The following is a 24445-nucleotide window of genomic DNA, read 5'->3' as shown; positions in this document are numbered from 1 at the left end:
TGTTTGTGGGGGGGGGGGGGGGGGTAATATGGGATGTACACACTTTTTCTTTCCATTGATTCCATAAAATATCTCTTGTTCAGAAATCATCCGCAATACTGTTTACACCGTGCTCCTTCTCTTATCAGTACATCTACTCTGATTTTATTATTACTATCTATCCACCCATGTCTTCACTTCATAGCAGGCTTGAAGGTTATCAAGGTTTTCTTTCATTCTACACACTGTTTACACACACAAACACAAGCGCACACACAAACACACACAGTTACACATGTACAGGTGTCTCGTGGGGCCTCCTTGCAGCGCTGCACTCCTCTGGATGTGCTCACACAGAATATACAAGCTTGAGGGCTTGGAAGAGGGCCAGGCTCGTCTCCTCGATTTTGGGTCATAAACGCGGCCTCTGCCCAAGGACTGCAGGGCCTTTTAAAACAGGGCTCAGCTTGATTGGACACACTTCTGTTGCTCCATCCTGACTGCAAGCAAGCCAGCTGATCAGAGAGGCAGAACAAAGCCGGTCTCTTACAAGCCAGTCGGCTCTCAACCTCGTACAGTAAACACGATATCTTTTTTTCAAAAGACTATCTTCGCTTCACTACTGCTTGTAGATGGTGAAAACTGCTGTAAGGACAGCACCAGAATTATGTACCCCCCAAAAAATCTGTGGGATATATTAAGCTTCAGAAGCTCACTTCAACAGGGAACACGGCATCAGGATCAGTGATGAAAGTCGTGCATTTGTCCAGGAAGAAGTGAATGAGTTTCAAGTGAAAGTTAAGTTTTTGAGTCCCTATGCATTCTGCATACGGCCTCGCTCACACTGGTGTTTTGAACATCTAATTTCTTCATGAATAATACAACGTGAACCATTTGGCTCATGAATATGAAATAGATAGAACCACAGGCTCTCCCCCATAATCAACAGTCGACACACAGTCTGTCGTCAGCTCTCTCGCTCTGCAGCAGCTTTTCCTCTAGTGCATTTAGCCAATCACAGCCGATCATAGCCTTAGCAGAATGTTAGTGTTGGTACAAACTGTCCGTGAATAATGTGTGAATACAGCATCTTTCGTTGCCAAGGATATTTTAGTGGATCACAAGCGCTCTCTCTCTCTCCTTCTGTCTCTCTTTTCCACTCTGTCTCTCTCATCTTCATGCACAGACAAACGGTATTTACAGTGTGACAGCCCTAATTCCCTAGAACACCAACTTTCTCTAACATGGAGCAAAAAATGATTGAATGATTGTAATGTTTTATTTACTGCTGTTGGATAAACAATGTGCTCACTGTAGAAACAACAGTGAAACATGATGCGGAGCTGAACAGATAATGCACCAGCAATCTCTGCCCATCCGTTTACCCTGCCTTAAGCCGCATGGCTCTGCTCCAACATGGCCATATGCCCCTAAGCCTAGCTGCTATATTAAATTACTCATGATAGAGTCTACATATCATCACTACCCAAGACCCAAACCACAGAATAGTTGGCAATTTTGCAAAAACATGACTGACATCATTAAGTGATTATTAAAAGAGTTCTCAATTTAATGTTTCTAATTTGTTTTACAGTGAAATAAGATTTTTGACAGTAGAAACAATTAGTCAGATCACAGGAAATGTATTGATTATTTTTCGTTACTTTTATCACTTTTCTAAGTGAAAATGCCAAACTTTTAATTTTTTATATTTAAGTCTTGTTTTAAAGTTTCATATTAATAAACTTCTGCTTCTGAAACTTGCAGAATATCTTTTGGTTTTGGACTGTTGGACAAACCAAGCAATTTGAAGATGTCACCCTGGACTGTAAAAAATTGGACCAAATGATTAATTGATTTATCGAGAAAATAATCGACAAATTCATTGATAGTGAAAATAAGTTGCAGCTCGCCCTCGGTTTGTTGCATGAAAACATCATGCTACTCAATGTTGCTGATTTCCATTGTGTAGTTAATTTGAAGAGGTTCATGCTTTGGGTTGGGAAAACCTCACTTTCAAAAGCATTTTCAAACCCATTATTTTAACACAACAAGCTAAAAACAATGATCTTTTCTTTTCAGTGCATGCATATTAAATGAATATTGAATATTTAGGAGATCCAGTGTTTTCACACTAAAGTTTTTATTTTTAGTAGCTGTAATGACACTGTACTTTGTCCAACCTGCCTTGCACTCTTGTTAATACGCTGTCAGTATGGAAAGAAAAGTAAATAAAAGGCTGTTTTTCTAGCCTGATTGGACACAGAAACAATTAGTGTATTTCTGTATTCAGGACAGGGATGCATCCTTATCCAATCAGATGACAGGACATGCTAATTAAAAATAGTGCACCACAAGTGGTAGGTAGGTTAGTCAAGCAATGCTACTGTCTCTTACATCATTAAGTGAGCCTTATTGATAAATTTCTTTACCAAGGTGTGAATGGGATAACGACTTGACTCCACCTCAGTCTGTGCCCGTATTCCCTGCCTGGATAATTAAGTCCAAGCAGCAGGTGCTAGTTAGACGAGCTTGCAAAATGTAGCTTCAGCTGCTTATTCAGACATTACAAGGCAATGTATGATGCTTACTGAGCTTTAAGTGTAACAAATACGTTTAAGTAAGAAGCTTTTTCCACTTTTGATGAAGAGCTTAAAAACTGTCTTCTCTACTGTAGAACTTCCGTATTCCTAAGCATAAGCACAACTTGGCCTTGCACTGTATTAAGAAAATGGCTGTCTGACGGCAAGGTACAGTGCTGAAAATGTTCTAAATATAGTATACACTTGAACTTATATAGATTTTTTTTTTCGGTGGGCCATCTTTTAGGTGGCTAAAATAAATTTTTCAGCTGACCCTGTTCACAGCAATACATTGCTTAGCTTACATGCTGGAACAACTTTTTGTTGTAAATTGGGGACGCACTGACCACCGACTACTACACTGACTATGGATAAGTACCTCATACAGCCCCACTTCAAAACTTCTATCCCTTTAATGTATTTGACAACAAATGAAACGGACTTTGTGTTACTATCCAGGATACAAGACACAAAGAATAGCATCACGAGTGCTTTTCACTTTCTTTTCCTTTGAACTTGAAGGACAAAATGCTCTTGTGGCAAACAATGAGGTTCACCAACAATGTATTAGTGCGTGGCAAGAAGAGAACAAGATGTTCTAACAGCCTTGTTCAAGCCCAGAAAACACTGTGGTTGAAGAAAATTGTTGTCATAAAAGGGGGAAAACTGAGCAGAGGTGACTCAGAGCCTCACACTGAAGAGGCAATCTTGTCAGCCTTACAAGATTTCCTTCTGGGTTTAGTAGTGTTTGACTTGGCGCCATTTGGCGGGTTTCATCTTTGCCAATTAAGCCAATCTAGTGTGTTCCAGCAACTACAATCTGCACTGTTTGCCAAAGCATTAATGAACTAGATATTAATTTCATTCTTACACTGATTTGTTAACTCCACTCTCTGTATCATGAATCAATGTCTGTTCCTAGTGAGTTGCAAAATGAAAGTCTATGCATGCATGGCTCTTGCATCTAATGTTAAGATATTCTGATCAAAGACATCTGAGCTAAATGAACTGGCAGGAGATAAAATGTATATTAATATGTGGGGATAAATAGAGGAAAGTTAGAGAGAGGGAGATGGAAAGAGGCGGGGGCATTGAACGTGAGCTAGATAGAGACTCATCATGACAGTCATCACTTCAGCTATTATCCCTAATTCTCTAAGGGAATATCTCAGTAAGGCGGAGTAAATTTGAAGCTGATAAGCAGACAATGAGATTTGCCCAAGCTTTGAGGCAAAGCCCTTCCAAGGGCTTGCTTTCACCTACACTAGGTTTTAACTTGACATCAAATGGCATAATAATCATATGGCTGTCTTTGGGGCTGGATTCTGCTGTGTAGTTGTGTTTTGAAGTGAAATGAACAGGTGCTATGTAAACTCTTTGGTGGGTGGCTTACAATATAGATTCATCGTGTTATAAGCTGCCTGTGGTCTTTGCAGTTTAAAGATTTTATTCTCCCTTTTCTGCCCTCTGTGAGTCTCTAATTAGCAGTATGAGTCGAACCTCAAAAAGATGAAGGGAGAACCGTAACTTCTCACATCAGGACATCCTCCAGGAAATTCCTTATGGTGTACAGCTGTAGGCTGTGAGAGCAGGCAGAGTTGGGGTTTGGTTTCCCAGCAAAAGAAGCAAAATAATTTAATTAATTTGAAGGTGTACAATTTGTATCCATGCTAGTGGCACGACTCTAGGGATGCTAATGTCAGTCTGTCGGTCAGTTCACCACTTTGGCCCAGACTGAAATAACAACTATTAGATGGATTGCCATGAGATTTTGCACAGAGTCAATAGGATTACAAGAGGAGGAATCCTACTGACTGTGGTGATCCCCTGACTTTTCTTCTAGTGCCCCCATGTAGTTGCCATTTTTGATGTTAGCATGCGGACTTTAGCATAGCAAAAGCACCATGTTGTAGCTATGCAGCTGTAGACTTGGAGTTCAATGCACAAAATGACTATGGTATATCTGTGGAGGCTGGTATGGTTGGAGACATTTGTGCATTATCTTAACATACATAATGTTTCTCTAATGTGAAGCAGATTCTGCTTCTATTCATTTTGGACCACAGGCTAGAAGAAGTGAAGGAATACTTTGGATGGAATACATCTTCTAAACACTCACTCCCTCTGGGGCTAAAAGTAAACTTTTTTAAGGTTTGTAGCTTGCTCCTTAGTGCAGGACAATAGCTTTGATTTGTGGTGGTTACAACATGGATCCCAACAGCTAGCCCAGTTGATGGATGGAACAAAGTAACACATTGCCACAGAAATTCAAAATTTCTCCTGCAGCATAAAATACTGTCCATTTATGTTCGCAGTGTGTTACAAAATAGCTAGCTTCATATTTTGGCAACAATTTGACTGTTTGGAACATACTGACCATACAGATGGACAGAGGAAGAAACAGTTTCTATAGACATGTTTTCTCCACTGTGGCTGTTTTTTCGAATTTATGTAACAGCTGCGAATCCAAACTGCTGTCCTCCATGACGGAACAAGAGACACCTTTCGAGTTACACTGGGAGTGGTTTGATATTCAAAAAAAAGTTTTAGATTTTGCACTAGATGATGAAATATACTACAATATTTCATAACTCAGCGGTCTGCATTTAAAAATAAATTCAAATAAAGTCAAATAAAAAAATTAGTCATTTGCATTTTGTCTTGTCCCTTTGACTCACTTATTCTGTCAGTTTCTCGTTTGTCATAACCAGTAACAGACCAGAGAAGAGCCATAAGTAGACATTTTAGCCAAATTAACATTTTCTGTACATTTCTTAAGTTGAGATTCAAAAGAATTTTTATGAATCTGAATCCAGTATTAAATCTGATATGGAAATCAGAATTCTGTGTAGTGCCTCGAGGTGTGAGGTGGCTCCGTTGCAGAGTCTGTGCCGGTGTGGCTGTGAATTTCCCGCGTGTTTCGGACGCTGCACAAAGGTGTTAATCATCACTTCCTGTGTCCCCCTCTGTGGCACTACATAGCACTAGGCGCAAGTTTGGTGCAGATGTGAGCGTATTGAAGTTACAAAAACTTCCCCATGGCAAATCATTGATTTCGGATGCCGCGCCATGTGTTAAGGGTTATCTGGGACAGTTTTGAAGTTGATATATCCAACCTGCTAGGAATAGTACATTACACCATAAAACGTGTAATTTCCTGTTGCCAACAGGTGGTGCTATGACTTTGAGTGAATAGTGGCATGTGGATGTTTTCAGGACGGAACGTTTATAATACATTCCAAATTTGGTGCAGATGTGAGCATGTATACTGAAGTTACAACTTCCTGTTTTATGGCAAATCATTGATTTTGGAAGACATGCCACAGACAAACTGGTCGACTGATAATAACCATTTGTTCAACTTTTAATCGTCAGTGGTTTTAAACTGCACAGCAAAAATTTGAAGTCGATCGGACGAAATCCCTTGGCGGAGTTAGTTAAATTACAAAGTGTGTAAATCTCCAAAATTACCATTAAATCCAAAGCGTCTGACTTCCTGCTGGGTGTCGGGCATCGCTCCAAGAGGCTTTTTTCTACATCTGGACATGATACACGTACCACTTCACTACCACCGTGAAACTTTGTCCGGGGGCTGCTCTGTAGGGGGCGCTAGCGAGCCATTTTCGCACGCCCATGTGCAAAACCCATAAAATACGAAATTTTTAGCCTGAATTATGGTGCAAAGTTTGGTGAGTTTTCGAGCACATTTAGGCCCCCAAAAAGTATCAAAACACAACCACACATTTCCAGGACTAATTCCCATGCTATAAAATGTGTTCAATTGTTGTGATATGTCTGATTTTATTCAAATTCTTTTACTGTTTTATAATGGTACAAAAAACAGTGAAACTGTATAAAAACGATAATTGCCTTTAGGACATTGTTTACTGTGATTATGCATTCTTCAGAGCAGTGGGCGGTACTCAGCTGTCCCTCACATCAGAGCCCCGCAGTACCCATAATCACAGAAAATATTGTTGACTCGAGCGTTTTTGCAAAACTGTATATGTGTAGGTTGTTGGGAATCTGTAGAGGAATCTATAAAAGGCATTAAGGCATTTGCAGAAAACGGCTGGTTGCTGAAGAGGCAGAAACATGGTACCCATAACCTGAACATACTCTTTCTCTCAGAGGCTCTCTCTGGAGTTGATGGCTGGTTCCTGCTGCAGGCCACTACAGACACATAGTGCACAACACAGATGGTGAAATAAGGCACCAACGGCTCCAGTCAAAACATTGAATGTGTCATAATAACATTTGTGCCATAAGTTATGATTTTTTGCAGGCAGCAACGCTGTCATTCTACATAAGACACACTTAGCTTTAATGAACAGTAGTGGGTCTACAGGCACACACACACACATCCAGCCTCTTCATACATCACCACATTAATATTTGTTGATTTAGAAATGCAGGCTTGTGAATGACACAGAGCAGGATTCGCTGAATAATCCCCTTTCTGGTGCACAAAGGCATAACTTAAGCTGCTACAGTGAATACTAAGTCTCTCCAGCCTGGCATGCATTGGACTCTTTCACACCCGAGCAGTTCAACTCGGTCAGATTGGCCTGTCTCTTGACTCGACACAAACACATGTTTTGTGGAGGTACTACTGGAAAGATACAGAGCACTATTTATCAAAATGGAGTTGGCTGGAAGTCTAATCTCAAACTGTATCCCACTCTCTTATTTATGTCACATAGACACATACTGTACATATACATACAAAAATGCACACAGTCCTTCTAGTTAAGATAAAAACACAGGCCTGGAGGAACTGTGCTGTTTTTCACTTTATCCAGACAGAACCTCAGCCACAATTTATCGTCACTCCCAACACCAATCCTCATATCACACAAAGAAGTATGCAGAAGGCCAAGGCGACAATATAAATTGATGAACCAACAAAAAAGTGCCCCTGTATAGTAAAGGATATCCCTCAAAAACACTGACTGCTGCCATCAATCCCCAATAGCGTAAGTGGAATGGATAAGATAGTAATTTGAAAATGAATCAGCATTTTTGCTGATGACAGTGTGAAACCCAAGGCTTTCAAAAATGGCCATTAATCTACCTCAGTTCAGAGTTTCAGCAGAGAAAGATAAGTTGTAGTTTAACAAACACCATCATTATATGAATAGAGGTTTAGACTTGTCACAAGGTTACTCATTCATTTATTAAATAATAAGCTAGACCAACTGAGCTAAATGTTTTGATCTTTACATCTGAGATGTAATATTCGGTATTTTGCTTGATAAATTACAGCATTATTTGTTTCCCATTAATCATTTATTGACTAATTGCTTAAGCACTAAATGAATTCCACATGACTTCAGATAATTTCATATCATCATAACCTGACACTGAGCATACTGGAATTTGAAGTACAACAATGAAGTCCACGTTTTCTTTTCTCGAAAATGCCACACTGAAATCAGCTTGTGACTTGGCTGTAGCACCAGTGTTCTGTGTTTTTGTGGTCGTTCACCCATAACTGTAGGAGTTCAGGAAATTAATTATGAATCATAGTTTGACTGACAGGTCATTTGACACCTGAAAGAAAGAAAAAACACGCAGTCTATTCCACACAGGTGTGTGACTGGTCCTTAAAATCACCCAGTGATTAACATCCCACCATGCTTAGTGTAGTGTGTAAAAATCCTGGGCAGACCCAGCTGCTCATTATTTTGGCTCCTGTGGCTCAAAAAAGAAATCTGTGACTTTTATAGAGGGCTGATTGTTGCTGCTGTAGCTTCTGTTCTGTGATACATTGTTTGACTTAATGATGTTTGATGATTGGAAATGCAGCAAAGGTGATGATGGCATGAACATGTGTTGAAACAGCCACCTGCAGAACAGGCGCATATATTCCTCGACTGTGATCTTTTTGCATTATTTCCAGGTGCAAGAAAAAACTGACAAGGCACTATGAAACAACTCACTACAAATGAGGTGGAAGATGGCAGTGTGTCACAAGAAATGTATGTATGTCACAATGTGTTGTACAAGAACAAAAGCAGTGGTTTTTTTTGAGGAGGAAAAAAACCTTGGATGGTTAGATGAGTCACCGTTCACCCTGTTCTGAACCAGTGGTGGGCTACATGTGTGTCACGCATGAAAAGAAATCTATTCGCCAAAGTGCTTATTTCCCACAGTGAGGGCTTCTGTCAGAGCTGTTCTGGTGAGTGGTCCTGGCATGGTTTACATCCATTCTGTCCCTTAGCAGTCAGGTAAATGCCAAAACCTTCAAAGACCGTCAGTGTGACCGCATTTCTGAAGCTTTGGTATTTCTGTCCTGATGACTGAGGAATGCATCTAAATCCACAGGCAATCAAAGGTCTTTAAGTTGTTTGAGAAGCATGGAAATCATGTTTACTACCCTGGCAGTAATATTCACTTGTTCTCAATCAAGCACAGCACTACAGAGAATTAATGTTTCTGACCACCTTTTAAAGTTCAAATGGTTGAACTTCTTGTGAAAGACTGTCACATTTCTCCAGTTGAGCTTCAGGTTTTGTCAGAATCCCAAAGCTCAGTGCAGCAGCTCAGGTGGCTCATGGTGACCCAATGCCCTATTGAGACACTTATTGGTGTGTGGCCTTAATTTTAGCAGTAGCCAGCGTATCACAGTGCACTAAACTAATCCAGACCTGGAAATGAATGTAATTCCAATTTAACTTAAAAGACAGTTGAAAATGAATTCTTAAGGAGCAGTATTTTTTTCTGCATAGAGGATGATATGCATAAATGCATAACTTGATTTAAGACATTTTTATTTCTCATATTACCATTTTTCTCTGAGTTTTCACACATTTAAAGAACCCACTGGTACTGAGCAATAAATGGTTATGTATAACAGGCACTAATCATACTATTAAAAAAGTCTTTGCTGAAATGTGTGCAGTATTTACAAATGATTCAATTCACCATTTGATCATCATACTCCCAACCCACTCCAGCAGGACAGACTATGCTTATATATGCATGCCAATATTGAGGTAACCGACCGTAAATTCTACCTATTCTTAAACACTTCAACTGTGTCCTTCATTTTACCAGCAGGTTGTAAAATCACCAGATGTGAATATGAAAGTGTACACTTGAGGACAAACCGGTTAAGGTTTAAGTGGAATGCTTTTGGCTGCAGCAGAACTAGCAATTTCAGATGTGATGGCTGCTCCAAATGCAGCTCCCTCTACCCATTTCAGCCATCATACAAGTATTTTCAGCATCAGGGCATTTTCAGCACCTCCCATTGATGGACAGCTCCTATTCACATGTTTTTTAAAAGACTGTATTGCCAAATCAAAAACTCTGGGACTACACAGTTTAAATTAAAAAATTCACTCTTCTGGTACTCTTCTGGTACTCTTCTGGTTAACCTGCTCAGGTTGTAGTAGAGAAATGACAACCTTATTTCTGTGTATCACCCATGGGTGGCTTTGATGGGGTTTTGCAGACATACTGGGTCAACAGTATGGGGGGGGGCTGAACAAATGCTGTAGAATGAAGCTTGACCTAAAGCTTTCGCTTTGCCACATTCTCACACAAAGCGCCCTTCCTGTGGGCCAGCCTGCCCACCTGGCCAATCCAGCGATATTTTTTGCTGCAAACGTGTATGCTGAGAATACCTGAACTGAATTTGAATTACCATATGACGTAGGCCTTTATCTAGCAGTAACGTCCTGCTGGCAACAGGGACTACCACAGACCATACAGTCTCTACCAAGCGCTCAAACACACAATTTGTTGCACCAGCTACTCCCCACACCTCCTCAACCCCCTTTCCGTTCCTATCTATCTTTATATCCATCTATATTTATCTATCTCACACATACATTCAGAAACACGCACAATGGCTCACACACGTAAAAGGATGCGACAGCTATCATAACCTACCTGATGAAAAATGGAAAAAGGACATTCAAAAAATAAAGTATCTTTCTTTACATTGAAGCATGTGAACCAACCACAAATCACAGATTAAATAACGATGAATACTCGGTCTACATTGGAATATACAACAGCATATCACGCCGAATAGGCGCAATTGAACTGAATTCAAAGAAATACTTACGCATTTTTTCGAATAAATGAAATCGGGGTTGAGAGCAGTGAAGGAAAAATCAGCAGGGCCCCGGTCCCCGTTTTAAAGATTTGCAGTACGACCGAGGCACAAATCTCCATGTGAAAGGGATTTGAGGGTGCTGCAGTCCGCGTCTCTCTCGATCACAAGTCAAGATGCTCTCCTGCGAAAAATGCCAAACATTTAAAAGAGTTGCGTGGATATGCGGTGCGGCCACTATTCCCTCGGATGTACTGAGCGCCGATGAAAGCCCACAGAGGACCAGCAGTAACCCCCTGGACTTGAAGATATTCCTGTGGACTGATGAGGAGGAAATCCTGCAGAGTTTTGTGTTGGGGATCAAGTCTGTATAGGCCCTTCTTTCCCCCAAACCAGTCACAGTCCAGAATTGACTCCCACCAGTGGTTTCCTCTAAAACCGCTAAATGAAATTCGACCAAAAACAAACAAACAAAAAAACAAAGTGGACGAATTCTTTTGGATTTAGCAGTCAGGCTGTTTCTTTCCTCGGAACATTTTCTCAAAACAAATTAACAAGATCAGCGGACAGACGTGACAGTTAACAATTACCTATTTAAAGCATGGTTGATAAGGTCAGTACAGAAAGGGGTGCAGAAGCGTCCTACAAAAAAACCTGAGAACGCCTATTGGATAAAATTAAGGATATCCGTCCCACTGCAACCATCACACGCGTCGCATCAGGACAAACGGGTTGCCATAGGCTACTCTGAAAATCGCAGAGTATATGCCATACAGTATTTTCTATCATGCAGCTTAGAATGGGAAGAATCCACGGGACGCTATTTTCCCCCAAAAGCAATCCGGTGAAGGCTATTGATTACATAAGCGCAGCTATTAGTAATAATTCCACTTGTCAGGGTGTCCGATCCGGGTGGTATGGCAGCAGCAGCATCATCCGTGTGTTGCAAATAAAGCGGGGTTTTGCCACCGGCTCCTAATGGTTCCCTTGCTCGCTGCAGTCCATGACTTGAATAGCGAGCACGTTGAAATCACGGTCTCCAGGCACAGATTGGCCGCGCGCGCGCGTGCGAGTCACGTGTGTGTGTGTGTGTGTGTGTGTGTGTGTCTGTGTGTGTGCGTGCGTGTGTAGGTAGGTGCCCGCATGTGTAGGCGTGAGCGTGTTCCTGTATTGCCCAGGGACCACTTTAACTCTGACCACTTTGCCTGCGCGTCCTGCCCATTTAAATCACCCAGTGGTCGTTAATTATCAGGGATCAATAGCATTAACGCGTAAAGCCCAGATCTGATGTCTCTGAGTGCGTGCGTGCCCGTGCATGTATGATTCAATTGTTGATGAGGTATGGTTGCCACCTACAGGCGTTAGTCTCTATCCAGTCATCTAGAACGGACCATTTCTACTGTTTGCATCCACAAATAAATTCACATTCAACATATCACCTAGATATCAGTTCTTTTCCACCTTAAAAGCACAGATAGTTATATCCACCATGTTAAAATCAGCGGCAAAATAAATCACAATTAATGCTTTGAACTTACTGCAACTTCACATTATTTTCCCACCTCCTATTTTCAATGAAAAAGGTTTGTGCAACCAATTTATTCCTTTTGCGAATACTGTCAGAAGCAAACAAAAGTAACCTAGGCAACCTCTGCGTGGCTGGAACCTGCTTACTGATTGCCTTTAAAGGTGTTGGTCAGATAAAGAGAAAACATCATCCACTGCCAAGAAGGATAGGTATGGAGGTTTAGTAATCAGCGGACCTGCAGATACACAAGGGAGTGTGCATCCATTTGATCTGAGATGAACAGCCTGTCTCATTAGATGACATAATGAACCGCAGGTAGCCTACGTGATAGAGCAGCTCCTGGTCACAGAGGCCACGCTGCTTTATGAGACAGAGAGAGAGAACAAAAATCAATATAAATCTGTTATAATGGAATTGATTTACATGTTGTTCTGATCACACAAAAACAATCAAATGAGAGCTGAGTGACAGGCAAGAAAAACCCGACAAGGCACTATGAAACAACTCACTACAAATGAGGTGGAAGAAGGCAGTGTGTCACAAGATGTCACAAGTACCTAAAGTAAGTGATTACAGTTAAATTATTGGTGAGACATGAAACAATGAAAAGATTGATCAAACTTAATGGTTTGAATATTATCTGAATCATATACTACATATACATATGCCCTTTGCTCTTCTGACCTCAGTCCAGGTAGTCACTAGATTTTGTGTGAAGTGATGTGAAAGTGCTTTCCACCACCATCATCAACACCTATTAAAGGAATTGGGGCTGCAACTTTAATGGTTATTCTCATTATTTTGTTGATTAATCATTTTGTCTATAAAAGGTTTATTAAAATTATCACAATTTTGTAAGTTGATGACATCAGAATGCTTGTTTTGTTGGGCCAGGATTCTAAAACCCAAAATTCAATTGGATTAAGAAAACCAGATAGTCACTGTTGAGAGGTTGTCACTGGTGGATTTTTAGCATTTCTGCTTAAACAAGACTTAAAGGGAGAGTAAGTTATTCTGCAGAAGGATTGTTGATATTTGAACTCAATTGCCAAGCACACAAACACCTCCCTTCATTGCTCCCTCAGAAGCTCCGCCCACCAAGATATCAAATTTCTGAGGTTTCTCCAGCATTGAAACACCTTCGCCCTTGCCTCATCATTTAACATTCTTTTCTGTTTATACTTCTCAGAACTTTTCCACTTTGGCCATTTTTTGGCCATTTCTCCTTCACAGTGCCTGGAGTAGAGGTAGCAAACCGTGAAGAAATATTCACTGAATTTCAAAAACAAGTGTATTGGATTACAAGCACTTACTATACCTTTAAGACTATAGCTGCCCTAGTGGCTCTGTGAGCCTCACTATAAATCAACAACAAACAAACTAGACTGGTTAGATAAACAAAAGTATTGGACAAATTGAAATTTTGACTCGATGATGGTGCCAGATAAAAAGTCAAGACATTTCATTAAGACAATACATGTCTGCACCAATTTGCATACCAATCCATCCCAGAGTTGATATCAATCTAGCTAGCTAGCTAGTTATCTATATACATGATTCTGTGAGTTGTAATGTATACCAAGACACTCATCTACAACATTTATGAATATATATATTTTTAAAAGCACTTATGTAATGTATGTATTTATTCACTGTATAATGAATAACTTTGAGTTTTGCAGAGTTATATGCAGCTGAGATAAAAAAAAGTGCATGGGAGGATCATAACAATTAACAATACAAAAACCAAAACAAGAGTAAGTAAGTAAAGTTTATTTGTATAGCCCCTTTCACAGATAAAAATCACAAGTCAAATCAAGTGCTTCACAATAAGATGTAATACAATGCAACAAAGTAAAATACAATGCATAAGAAAAATTTAATACAAATGGAAAACATAGAACAAAACCTTAAAACATAAAAACCCCACATCTAACTAAAAGCCTGCTTGAATTGCAGTGTCTTCAGTTGCTTTTTAAAAGAATCAACAGAATTCACGCAACGTAGAAAGGTAGGCAAAGCATTCCACAGCCTAGGTGCCACTGCTGATCTGATGACCTCAAACTATGGGTCGGAGTATGAAACTGTATCAACTCAGATATGTAAGGTGGAACTTGATCGTGCCGGCTCTAAAAGTAAGGTCCATGATTTTAAATTGAATTCTATACTGGACTGGTAACCAGTGAAGTGCTGCTAAAACAGATCTGATGTGGGCTCTTTTGCCTGGAGACGGTAAAGCTTTCTTGCTCAAACAAGTAAAAAGACTGTTACAGTAATCTAAACGAGAGGAAATAAAAGCATGAATGATCATATCCAACTCACCCTTTGACACCAGTGTTCTAAATTTGAAACTATTCCTTAGTTGGAAGAAACAGTTTCTGACTAGTTTGTTTAGAGTGGTACTCCAAGGACATTACAGAATCAAAAACAACACCTAAGCTGAACAGACGAGCCTAAGTCACCAATATGCTGTTTAATCAGAGGGATTCTACTTTCAGGGGCGATAATCAGTGTTTCTGTTTTCTTGAGTTCAGAAGCAGGAAGTTGTTACATAACCACCGTTTAATACTGGTCAAGCAGTTAGTTTAAGAAGACAATTTATGGAACTCAGTTTATCTGAACGAGCAATACAGTTGAATATCATCCACATACAGATGGTAAGATATGTCACTGAATTGACTAATTATCTGTCCTAGAGGAAAAATATACAAAAGGAACAGGATGGGACCCAAGACAGATCCCTGAGGTACCCCACATGACAACCCTGCAGTTTCAGACATGATCGGATTTACATAAACACTCAAACTTCTACCAGAAAGGAATGATGAAAACCATTTTAAAACTGATCCAGACATCCTAACCGGATCATGGAGAGAGGTGATGTCATGTGATGTCACAGGTTTAAAAGAGGACCAAGAATGATGGTGAGATGTTTGTCCTAACATCTCTGATCTTACTTACAATAAAAATTTGATTTCTGACTGAATCCAAGTGAGAGTCCCAATCTTAGAATAAAAGCTCAACTCTGTCTCTGCTTCTATGTATCATTCCTAAAACAAAGCAATATGGTCTTAATTTGGTGGACATTCATAAATTCTTATGTCTCCTTTTTACTCAGTTAACAATTATTCAGCTTTAGGATCCTGAACTGAAAACCGTTCCTACACTCTCATAAAACATTTTTGTGTCCTTTTCACATCAGTGAAAGTCAAAATGTTCCTCCTCATGCATAACTAAAAGGGTATCTTGTCAAAACACAAGCCAATTTCAAATAGATTTAATATAATCCTTGTCTAAGAAAGCTAAATTAGTGGAAATCTCATATGAGAAAAGTTTCATTGGCTCTGATGAAGTCATATCCAGGTGCACAAAACTGGACCTTTGTGGGTTTCACATTACCTATATTGAGGCATAATTGGACTTATAATTTTTCATACGTTGCACGAATATTAATCTGGTAACAGTTACATAAGAGACTTGTAAGAGACTTTTACAGTCTCCTCTACAAACACTAGAGATGCATTTGATGTATTTTCTGTTATCAGCATTTTATTCATGCTTTGATGAAATATGAATTTTAATTCCTCGAGATCTCCTGAGCAGAAAAATTAAAAATAAAAGCGCATGGAAGAAGGGGAGGGATACATACCCTGTGTTGCTGTAAATGAAAGCCTCAGCAAATCTGCACAATCAAATCAATGTCAACCACATGCTGCTTCAACAATGTACTCCCTCATCACAAAGTTTTTCATACAAGGACAATATAATATACGGTATGTCTTATTTAGCCCTATTTGAATCCATACAACAGCAATACTCAGTGTCATTGCCAGAGATTTCCAGCCCACATGTGACTTCTGGGCGGTAAATCAACACATGGAGTTTGAAGCGTATTTGACAGCTTGACAGCTTCTATTACTTCTATTTTCTATGCAAATGCCAAAGTTGGAAATGGTTTGGACCACACTTGTGTTCCTATGAATTTTTCTGTAGGATTTTCTTTCTTGAATTTATGTGGTTAACTGAATCTTAGTGCATATTAATACAGTTTTAGACAAGATAAATTTCCATTTTTGGATACAGACAGATTCATGGACAGACAGACACACAGACAGACAGACAGACATATTGCAAGCATTGTATCACATTTTATCATCCTCACTGAACTTGAAATAGTTTTCATATAACTGCTTGAGACATGATAAAAATAAGAATATTGAAAATTTAAAATAGCTTTATGCTTCATTCAGTCTTCTGGGAGGAAAACAGTTCTTCTAACTGACTTATTTAGACATCCTGGCTTTAAAGTCTGTCAGACAAATTGAAGGACACAGATGGGAAAAGCTATGCAAAAGTGTTTAACAAATTATGGGCAGCGATGGCTTTAGTTGATTCTTTTTATCCCTCATTTTGGTCCGTAGCCACTTTTCTGTCAAAATAAATTTGGCCTCTATATTTTTTCTCTCTGTGAGACATATCTTTTCCTTCGTTCTTCTTTTCTATCTTCTCCCATCAGCCTATTGGGATTGTTGGATCGGCTGCTGTGGTAGCACATGTCCCAGACTGCTTTCTGGGACAAACTTCAAGAAGCCCGGCTGGAAAAAAGATGGAAGGGAAAATATGGTGGGGAGAGAAAGAGAGAGAGAGAGAGAGAGGATCCCCTAGCACTACAGAGCCTCTTCAATTATTCAAATGGCCACTGTCCCTCTGCACTTGTTCTCTCTGCTTGGTTTGAATATTAAAATGGCCTCCCCCAAAGAGACAGATATCCAGAAGATGAAGCCCACGCAGAGAGCAAAGGCTGAGTGTGCTTGACTCCTCACATTCCTGCCACAGCAGTCGATGAACAGGGACTATCTATGCAACTGACGGCTTGACTTTGAAGAGGGAAGTATTCCTCTCACGTTTGGCCTAAATTCCATTAAAGACAGGCTTAGGGACTGCATTATTAGCATCACATAGAGCATGCTACCTGTAAACCAACAGACAGGCAATGCCCACTCCTCTCAGAAGTGCACAGTGAAGAAGTAACTGAGGTCTTGATCATTTCTTTGGGGGCTCAGCCTGGTCATCACAGTCTGATGAGATTTTGTGACATGATCATGAACTTTGAATGAACAAGATTTTGAAAGATTATGATCCTCCTCACACACAGCATGGATTTGACATCACCTGCATAAATAAATTGCTTAGATTAAGCCAACATTTGTTTTTTTAGATTTTGGTATTAGTTGTGCAGAAATTCCTGTCATGAAATGAGAGAATGAACTGAACCCAGATAATCAGGCTGCAGTTGAGCGTGACTGTAGTTCAGATGGTAGAGTGGTTTGGCCATTAGGGTAGGGCAGTGATGGAAGAAGTACTCAGATGGCCATAAAACAACAACTCGTAAAGTAGTAAAAGTTCTGCATTCAAAATTTTATGAAAATTAGCAAGTTCCCTCTCACTGTTAAATTATTTTATGTTGTATGATTGGATTATTATTACTGATGGATTACTGTGTAAGCAGCATTTTTGAGTTGTAACAAGTGGATGTGAGGCTACTATTTATTATTTTTAATATTTGATTTACTCTTGGTTTGTAATGTACAATAATGCATCATATTTTCTGAAAGTATCATATGTGTTGGATGTAAAACCTGAATGTACAAAGTAACTAGTAATTATATCTATCAAATAAATGTAGTAAACTAAGAGGTACAATTTCCCATTAAACAGCAGTTGAGTAGAAGTATAGAAATAGAAATAATAGAAATAATAAAAGTGCGAGGACCCTGTGCTTTGTCACATGTAGCTAGTTACATTCCACCACTGGAGTGGTTTGACCCCTGCCTCTGTCGTGGTAATTATATTCCTGGTGAGGGGTTGAGCAAAGAATTGAGTTACAACCAACTTTTGTCTTTGAAGAATTTAATTAACAAAAGAGAATAAACAGAGAAGAGACTTAAACACATATACAGCTGGTCCAGGTCCTTGATTCATACATGCACAAAGTACATGGTTAATAAAAAGGCACAGGGTCGCTCAGCTTAACAAAACAATTATATAGTTCACATAATTTTCATACTCATCAGACCATTCAGTGTCCTCTCATTGCCTGTATGTTTCTCAACTCATATTCATGTGACCTGTCTTACATTAAGGCAAAGACGACAGGAACGTATAGTCTATTGTATACCTTACCACCTTTAATTTGGTAGTGCAGGTGGCTCAATAGAAGCTCCCCCAAAAAGACCCCAAGGCACTTTATTTTGTATATTTATTTTTTATTTCATTTTATTTTATTAGTATTCAGTGATCACAGTAAGCAGCGTAGGAGGATGAACCTTAATGGACCGTGTTTCCTCTCATTACAGCAGTTCCAGATAATTGAAGTGGCATTTCTGTGTATGAATATTACACTAAAGCCCCTTTGTGGATTAAAGAAAAAAACAACTCAAAATGGCTGTGGAGGCTGCAAATGTTTCCACTCTGAAGTGAATGGAAAGGTGCCAGTTTTGAGGTGCACCTAGGGGCAACAAGATCACTTCCTGGTTTAATGTGAATCCAAACAAACAGCCAACAAAAAGGTTTAAAATATGTTTTAACAAATAAATAAAAATGTTTGTGTTTCACTAGTATCAAACTCAGGCTATCTGGAGTTAGTGTGCAGTCTGCATAATAATTGTATCTAGTATATTAATGCAGTAGTATAAGTCTTAAAACATTGCTAGTATATTTTTCCTATTATAGCTACTAAAAGCTCCAAATTTATCTGAGTGAATCATCTATTCACATTTTGTGCCATTAAAGTGGGACATGGCTTCCATATTGACATTTTGACCCTTTGTATGCTTGGCCACAAAAGCCTAATTTCTTAGGCACCTTTGTGACTGATAAAAAAAACAGCTGATAATTTCTTTCATGCAGTGAATTAATTTGAAGCAAAGATAAGTGGAAACCAGAGTGAAAAACATATCTTTATATAGAGACTTAACAGCTACTGGCCTATTATGCAAACTCTTCTGATTTTTCTGACACATTTTGCAAAAGAAAGCACAAAAAGAAAAAAAAAAACGATAATTGAAAAATAATGTTGCAGCCCTTCTTTTATGTTTTAGGCCAGACTATTTTAGGTGCTGAGATACAATGAAGACTTATGCAAAGCAGCCTCCACCACTATGCCATGCCAATATGGATACATTGGCACATATGGCAAATATGCTCCGTGTTCCTATCATTGTTGAACACTGCTTTCCAATAGGCCATTTTTCTCCAGATTACATTACTTTCATTAATTACACCAGGTCCTCATTAATTTGAATGACCTTCAAAAAAATGTACCAGGTCCTGGTCATAAGAGTTCCTGTACAGGCTCAGATTTCTATAAAGCACCATAAACGTGAAGACACAGAGAGCCTTCTAAAATGGGCTTGGGTGTTATATCTTTTATCTGGTAACTTTCTCAACAATTTTACCACCTCACATGAACCTACAGTACAGCTCAGATAGACTAAATGCATGAGGATGGTGATTAATGCAAATGCTTTAGGAATTGAGGAGTGGACAGGGACAGCAGTTAAGGGAAATTTAGTGTGTCCTGTTTTTTTGTCATAAACGCTGTAGTGTGTCAAGATAAAACAAACTAGAACACACTAAGTTATGAAGCTTCCCTGTGTGTTCAACCCATACAGCTGTGAGAAATGACAATATCAGCTCATTACATGCATGCTGTCGTATTTAATCTGTAGCTTCCAGTCCTGTGCCGAATGCATAAAAAACCTTTACAGAAGAAATGCTCTCAAGTGTTAAAATTATGAGGAATTCAAAAGAGTAGTGCATAGTAATGCATATAATTATTTTATACCCTTCAGATAGAAGATATGTATATAAAACTGAATGTGATAGTTCAGTTTTTTTTTAGTTCAGGGTTTAGAAAATGAAATATCCCATATTACCCATGTGTAAAGAGGAAATAATTCTTTTCCACATTCATTAGAGGCAGACGGACAGTAAAGATGGAGCTGCAGGTTAAGATAGTGGTGGTGCTTTGCAGTCAAAATCAATGTTTACAGAAAAATAAATAAATAGGTATGCGACTAGTGAGTGCTCTTTAGTTTTCTACGATAACATTTTCACCTTAACATGACCATTCTCTCTCCTCAGAATGGTGGTTTTCTTAATCAGTACACTGGATCTGATGTTACAGTCTTTTGTGCAATAATTCCGGCTGAGCAGCCATACATGAGCCTAATTAAGATGTCGGAAGGATATACTCACCTACAAATGGTGAAAAGGACATGCGACAATCAGACAGGCAGCACACTTCATTATGTAACCAACTAATCTAACTGCCCCAGTTGCAAGCCAACTAATTTGATTAATAGAGGTTATGTCTCCTGGGTTACCCGATTCCTTCTAAATAAGTATTTTTCTCTTAGCGGGTAGGTGAAGTTTGTGGAATGACTAAAGACCACCTGGAGGCCTCTTCACAAATCAATACCAACCTCATGGTCGACGCTATCGCCTAAGGAGGGGAGTTAAGATTGATTGTCGTTAAGCACTTTACAGGATGGAAAGAGGATGAGGACGGATCATAAAACGCCCACGCACCACCTACCCATCTCTCTGAGCTGCAACAGAGTGCATCCAATCGATAGGAGCAGGATCAGCGAAAAATAAATAAATAAAAATTGGTAAACAGAGAAGCATTAGTAAAACAAGAATAATTACACAAGAAACTGATAAAATCTTTGGCAAGAATATGACGAAATATAATTTTTCAGAATCGCTGTAAGCAAAAAAAAAAAAACAATGTGTTAAATGCTGTTGTGTCATTTTAAGTGCTCCCTGTAAGATTGATTTGTTATTTTTATTACTTTATGTAACTGGGTGGAGTCTTTGTTGTGGGAGACCAACAGGTTAGAATCCAGGTTGTCTTTGGAGCTAACTTCTGTGTATTCCAGACATGGAAAAAGAAAATGGCAGCTCTTCAAATTAAATAATCATGGCCCTCTAACTCCAAACACACTTAGGAGGTGTATGCACAGTGGGTTATTAGAAAGCATAGGACTGATTATGATATATTAAACGATAGGAGGTGAAGAGGGAAAAGGGGGATTAGTGTACACACATTAACTCAGGACCTAAGCAGTCAGGTTATTATTGACAGATTCAGTGTATATAAAATTATATATTACTATAAATTTACATATCCATAACTAAAAGAACACTGTGTTTTAATTCCTTGTATTGCACCCCTTCATGCCTCAGTAGTTACTATGTGGCTGAAATTATTCAATCTAGCAAAGAAGGGCTTTTGATTTATCGATAGGCATATACTTACCTAAAATACCTGAAGAGTCAACATTATGTTACTACACCATCTGACATTCCTCATACTCACCACAGTACATTACACTGGCTGTTCATATACACAGTAAAAATATCTGTAATAATACTGTAGAGGTCATAATCACAATCTAACATTTAAATGTAGTCTTCAAAGTGAGCCAGTTGGGTTGTGGTTCAGTCTCAGTAATGGCTGCATATCAGTAATTTATTTACATACTAATTCCACAACACTAGCACTAGTATTTTCTTAACTACACTTTGTACATTCATATTTATTATACTAAGCCAGTGGTTCTCAACCTTTTTGGCTCCTGACCCCTTAAAACCAACCATGTCACAGCCTGCAAATGCAAACTGGCAAACATTTCTACCAAAGAATTTGATCAGATTTGTGTGTTTTGTTGTCTTTACGCTATTTTTCTCAGTAGTGCCTGCTGTTGATAACACACATTCTTGTGGAAGAATAAACCCACAGATTTGACAGCATATTCATCATCTCAAGACGTGATGAGATGCCTCTAATGTAAAATGTGGATCGTTGCCATTTTGTTTCCCTTATAATTATCAAGTGATTATTCCAACTCTATGGACAAACAGTTGAGCCTGTGGTCAGTAGATGCACTGCTATTTGGAGACTGTCCACGCTACTTACCTACCTTTACAGTTTCCTGAAAAGCTACAGTAGTGAGAGTAATGACTGGAGTTACTTTAGTCATTACTCTCACTACTGTACTGTATATTTCAGTGAAGTAGCATGGGGGGAAGTAGTTTGGATTGTTGCAAAATGTCTTAGGGAGGAGGTTGACTTTGACGCAGGAGACCAGAGTTCATATCCCATCTCATACCAGCAGGCAACATTGAGAGGGCAGTGAAGCACTGTTTTTCAGCTGGGTGTTATGTTACTCTTTAAGGCAAGGGTGTAGGTGTGGTGTCTCAACACTGGTAGGGACCAACGGCGGATATTTCATGTCTAACGAAACAATATCATCACTACAAAGTCTGCTGCTTATCTACCACCCGACCTTGTTCTACTCCTGTGTTGCTGTGATGTTTCAGAGCAACAGAGACACACCGCGTCCCAGTAACCGTATTAACTCATTCACACTCCTGACTGACTTGTGTACCAAATGCATTGACTAGACACTGACACCACAACAGTGGTTATATTTTAGGTTTTGGATCAAAAGTGTTCTTCACCCTTGCTATCAGGAAAAGAGGTTATTTTGCTGTGACGTTTAATCCCTCAGACCATATGTACTGAAAACAGCACAGTTTGTTCTTAGACTGAGGCAACATATCCCCCATGGTACCCCATCCAAAATATTAGTTAAATTAAATAAACAATAATGGACACAATGCATTATGCGAAGGCAGCCTTATGACCTGTGGTTAATTCACATTCTGATTTCACTAAGAATTTTAACCTGTCTAAAGTCTCCTAAAATTAACTTGAAATTAGTCACAGGATATAGTTACCTAGCATTGCATTCAAACTGCTGTGTTGATTTATAATTTAAAAGAGTTAAACTGTCTGTTTTCAGTGTTAAAGTAAGCCATTTGTATTCTTGTAATGTTAGTATAATTATTTAAAGAAGCAAGTCATCCATATAAACAGTACATGCACAGTAATTAAACATCACTCTACACGTCTTGTTAGAGTTACTTGCAGTCTTTTATTTTTTACATAAAGAAGTATGCTACCTGTGAAATCTACTAGTTTCAGAAAAAAATGAGGAGTAAAGCAAACATATTAAATATGAAACAGGCTTTGACAGGCGTGCTGTCTTAGAAACATTTTCCTGGAAGCAAATCTGAACAAGGTGTAAAAAGTGAATCTGAAAAAAAAAGTGTATCTCATGGCTGAGGGAAATCATATCAGCTGTCAGTTGCACCAAAAGTTTAACATTAGTTAAAAAGTAGGGTATTTTCTCATATAAAAGTCTTTGACTGTGCTACTGATACTATAAAGTACCAAAATACAGGCTGTTATTACTTTTCTCATTCAAAGAAAAAAAGATCTAAAACATTTTTGACAGGGTGGCGCAGTGCTGCAGTGGTTAACACTGTCGCCTTACAGAGTCCGCGTGGGTTCTCTCCGGGTGCTCCAGCTTCCTCCCACCGTCCAAAGACATGCAGGCTAGGTTAATTGATGTCTCTAAAATTGTCCTCAGGTGTGAGTGTGAGTGGTTGTTCGTCTATGTGTGGCCCTGCAATGGACTGGCGACCTGTCCAGGGTGTACTCCGCCTTTTGCCCAATGTCAGCTGGGATTGGCTCCAGCCCCCCCGCGACCCTGTATGCAGGATAAGAGGTTGACGATGGATGGATGGACGTTTTTGACAACCATTGGCCTTAACTGAACAGAATCAAACAGCATTACACTGAGTTTAGGCTATAAACATCCAAAGATGAATTAATGACAGCTTACAGTAAAATTACTGAGATGCAGATCTCACTTTGACTCACTATTTTTAACTTTTTTATTCTCATGCTGGAACATTTTAATATGCTAATACATGTTTTTCCTTCTTAATGGCACCAGTCTTTGAAACGCCTGCATCCACTTTAACAGCAGCTTGAAGATTACAGTCACAGAACAAGAGGGAGAATGGAGCCAAGTGTGCCCTACATCTGTCTGCATTTGTTCATAAAACTGGTCAGGATCAGGACAACACGGCGGCCCACAAGCCAGACAGTGCTCACTGGTAATGTTGTAGGTGTAAATGGAGTCATGCTCTGTTGAAAGAGTAAGACTTGTGTGCGCACTCCCCTCATCCATCATATTTCAGTGTGTATGTGTCTGTCTTTGGGCAAGGAGAGACAGAGGATGCTCTCCAGCCGGGCCCAGGAGATGGGCTGAAGGGAGGATGACAGATGACGGATGAGGTGCCGTCATGGTTTCCTAAGAGCTCAGTAAGACCTGTCTTCTGGCGGCACGTCTAAATTATTACCTCAGTTTT

General features: G+C 39.3%; 1 protein-coding gene across 1 annotated transcript in view; it reads right to left on the bottom strand.

Moving 5' to 3' along the window:
• Window positions 1–10705, bottom strand: part of lrrc4cb (leucine rich repeat containing 4C, genome duplicate b) — a 33493-nt gene extending 22788 nt beyond the window's left edge. The window contains exon 1 of the mRNA XM_046032933.1: window positions 10639–10705. The gene's annotated coding sequence lies outside the window, so the exon portion shown is untranslated. The remainder of the gene's footprint in view (window positions 1–10638) is intronic.
• Between the last annotated feature and the right edge of the window lie 13740 nt (window positions 10706–24445).

The sequence above is a fragment of the Micropterus dolomieu genome, linkage group LG20 (assembly GCF_021292245.1).
Source record: "Micropterus dolomieu isolate WLL.071019.BEF.003 ecotype Adirondacks linkage group LG20, ASM2129224v1, whole genome shotgun sequence".
NCBI classification, from domain to species: Eukaryota; Metazoa; Chordata; class Actinopteri; order Centrarchiformes; family Centrarchidae; genus Micropterus; species Micropterus dolomieu.
Note: the sequence above shows the minus strand (reverse complement) of the source record. Positions and strands in the feature narration are given on the sequence as shown.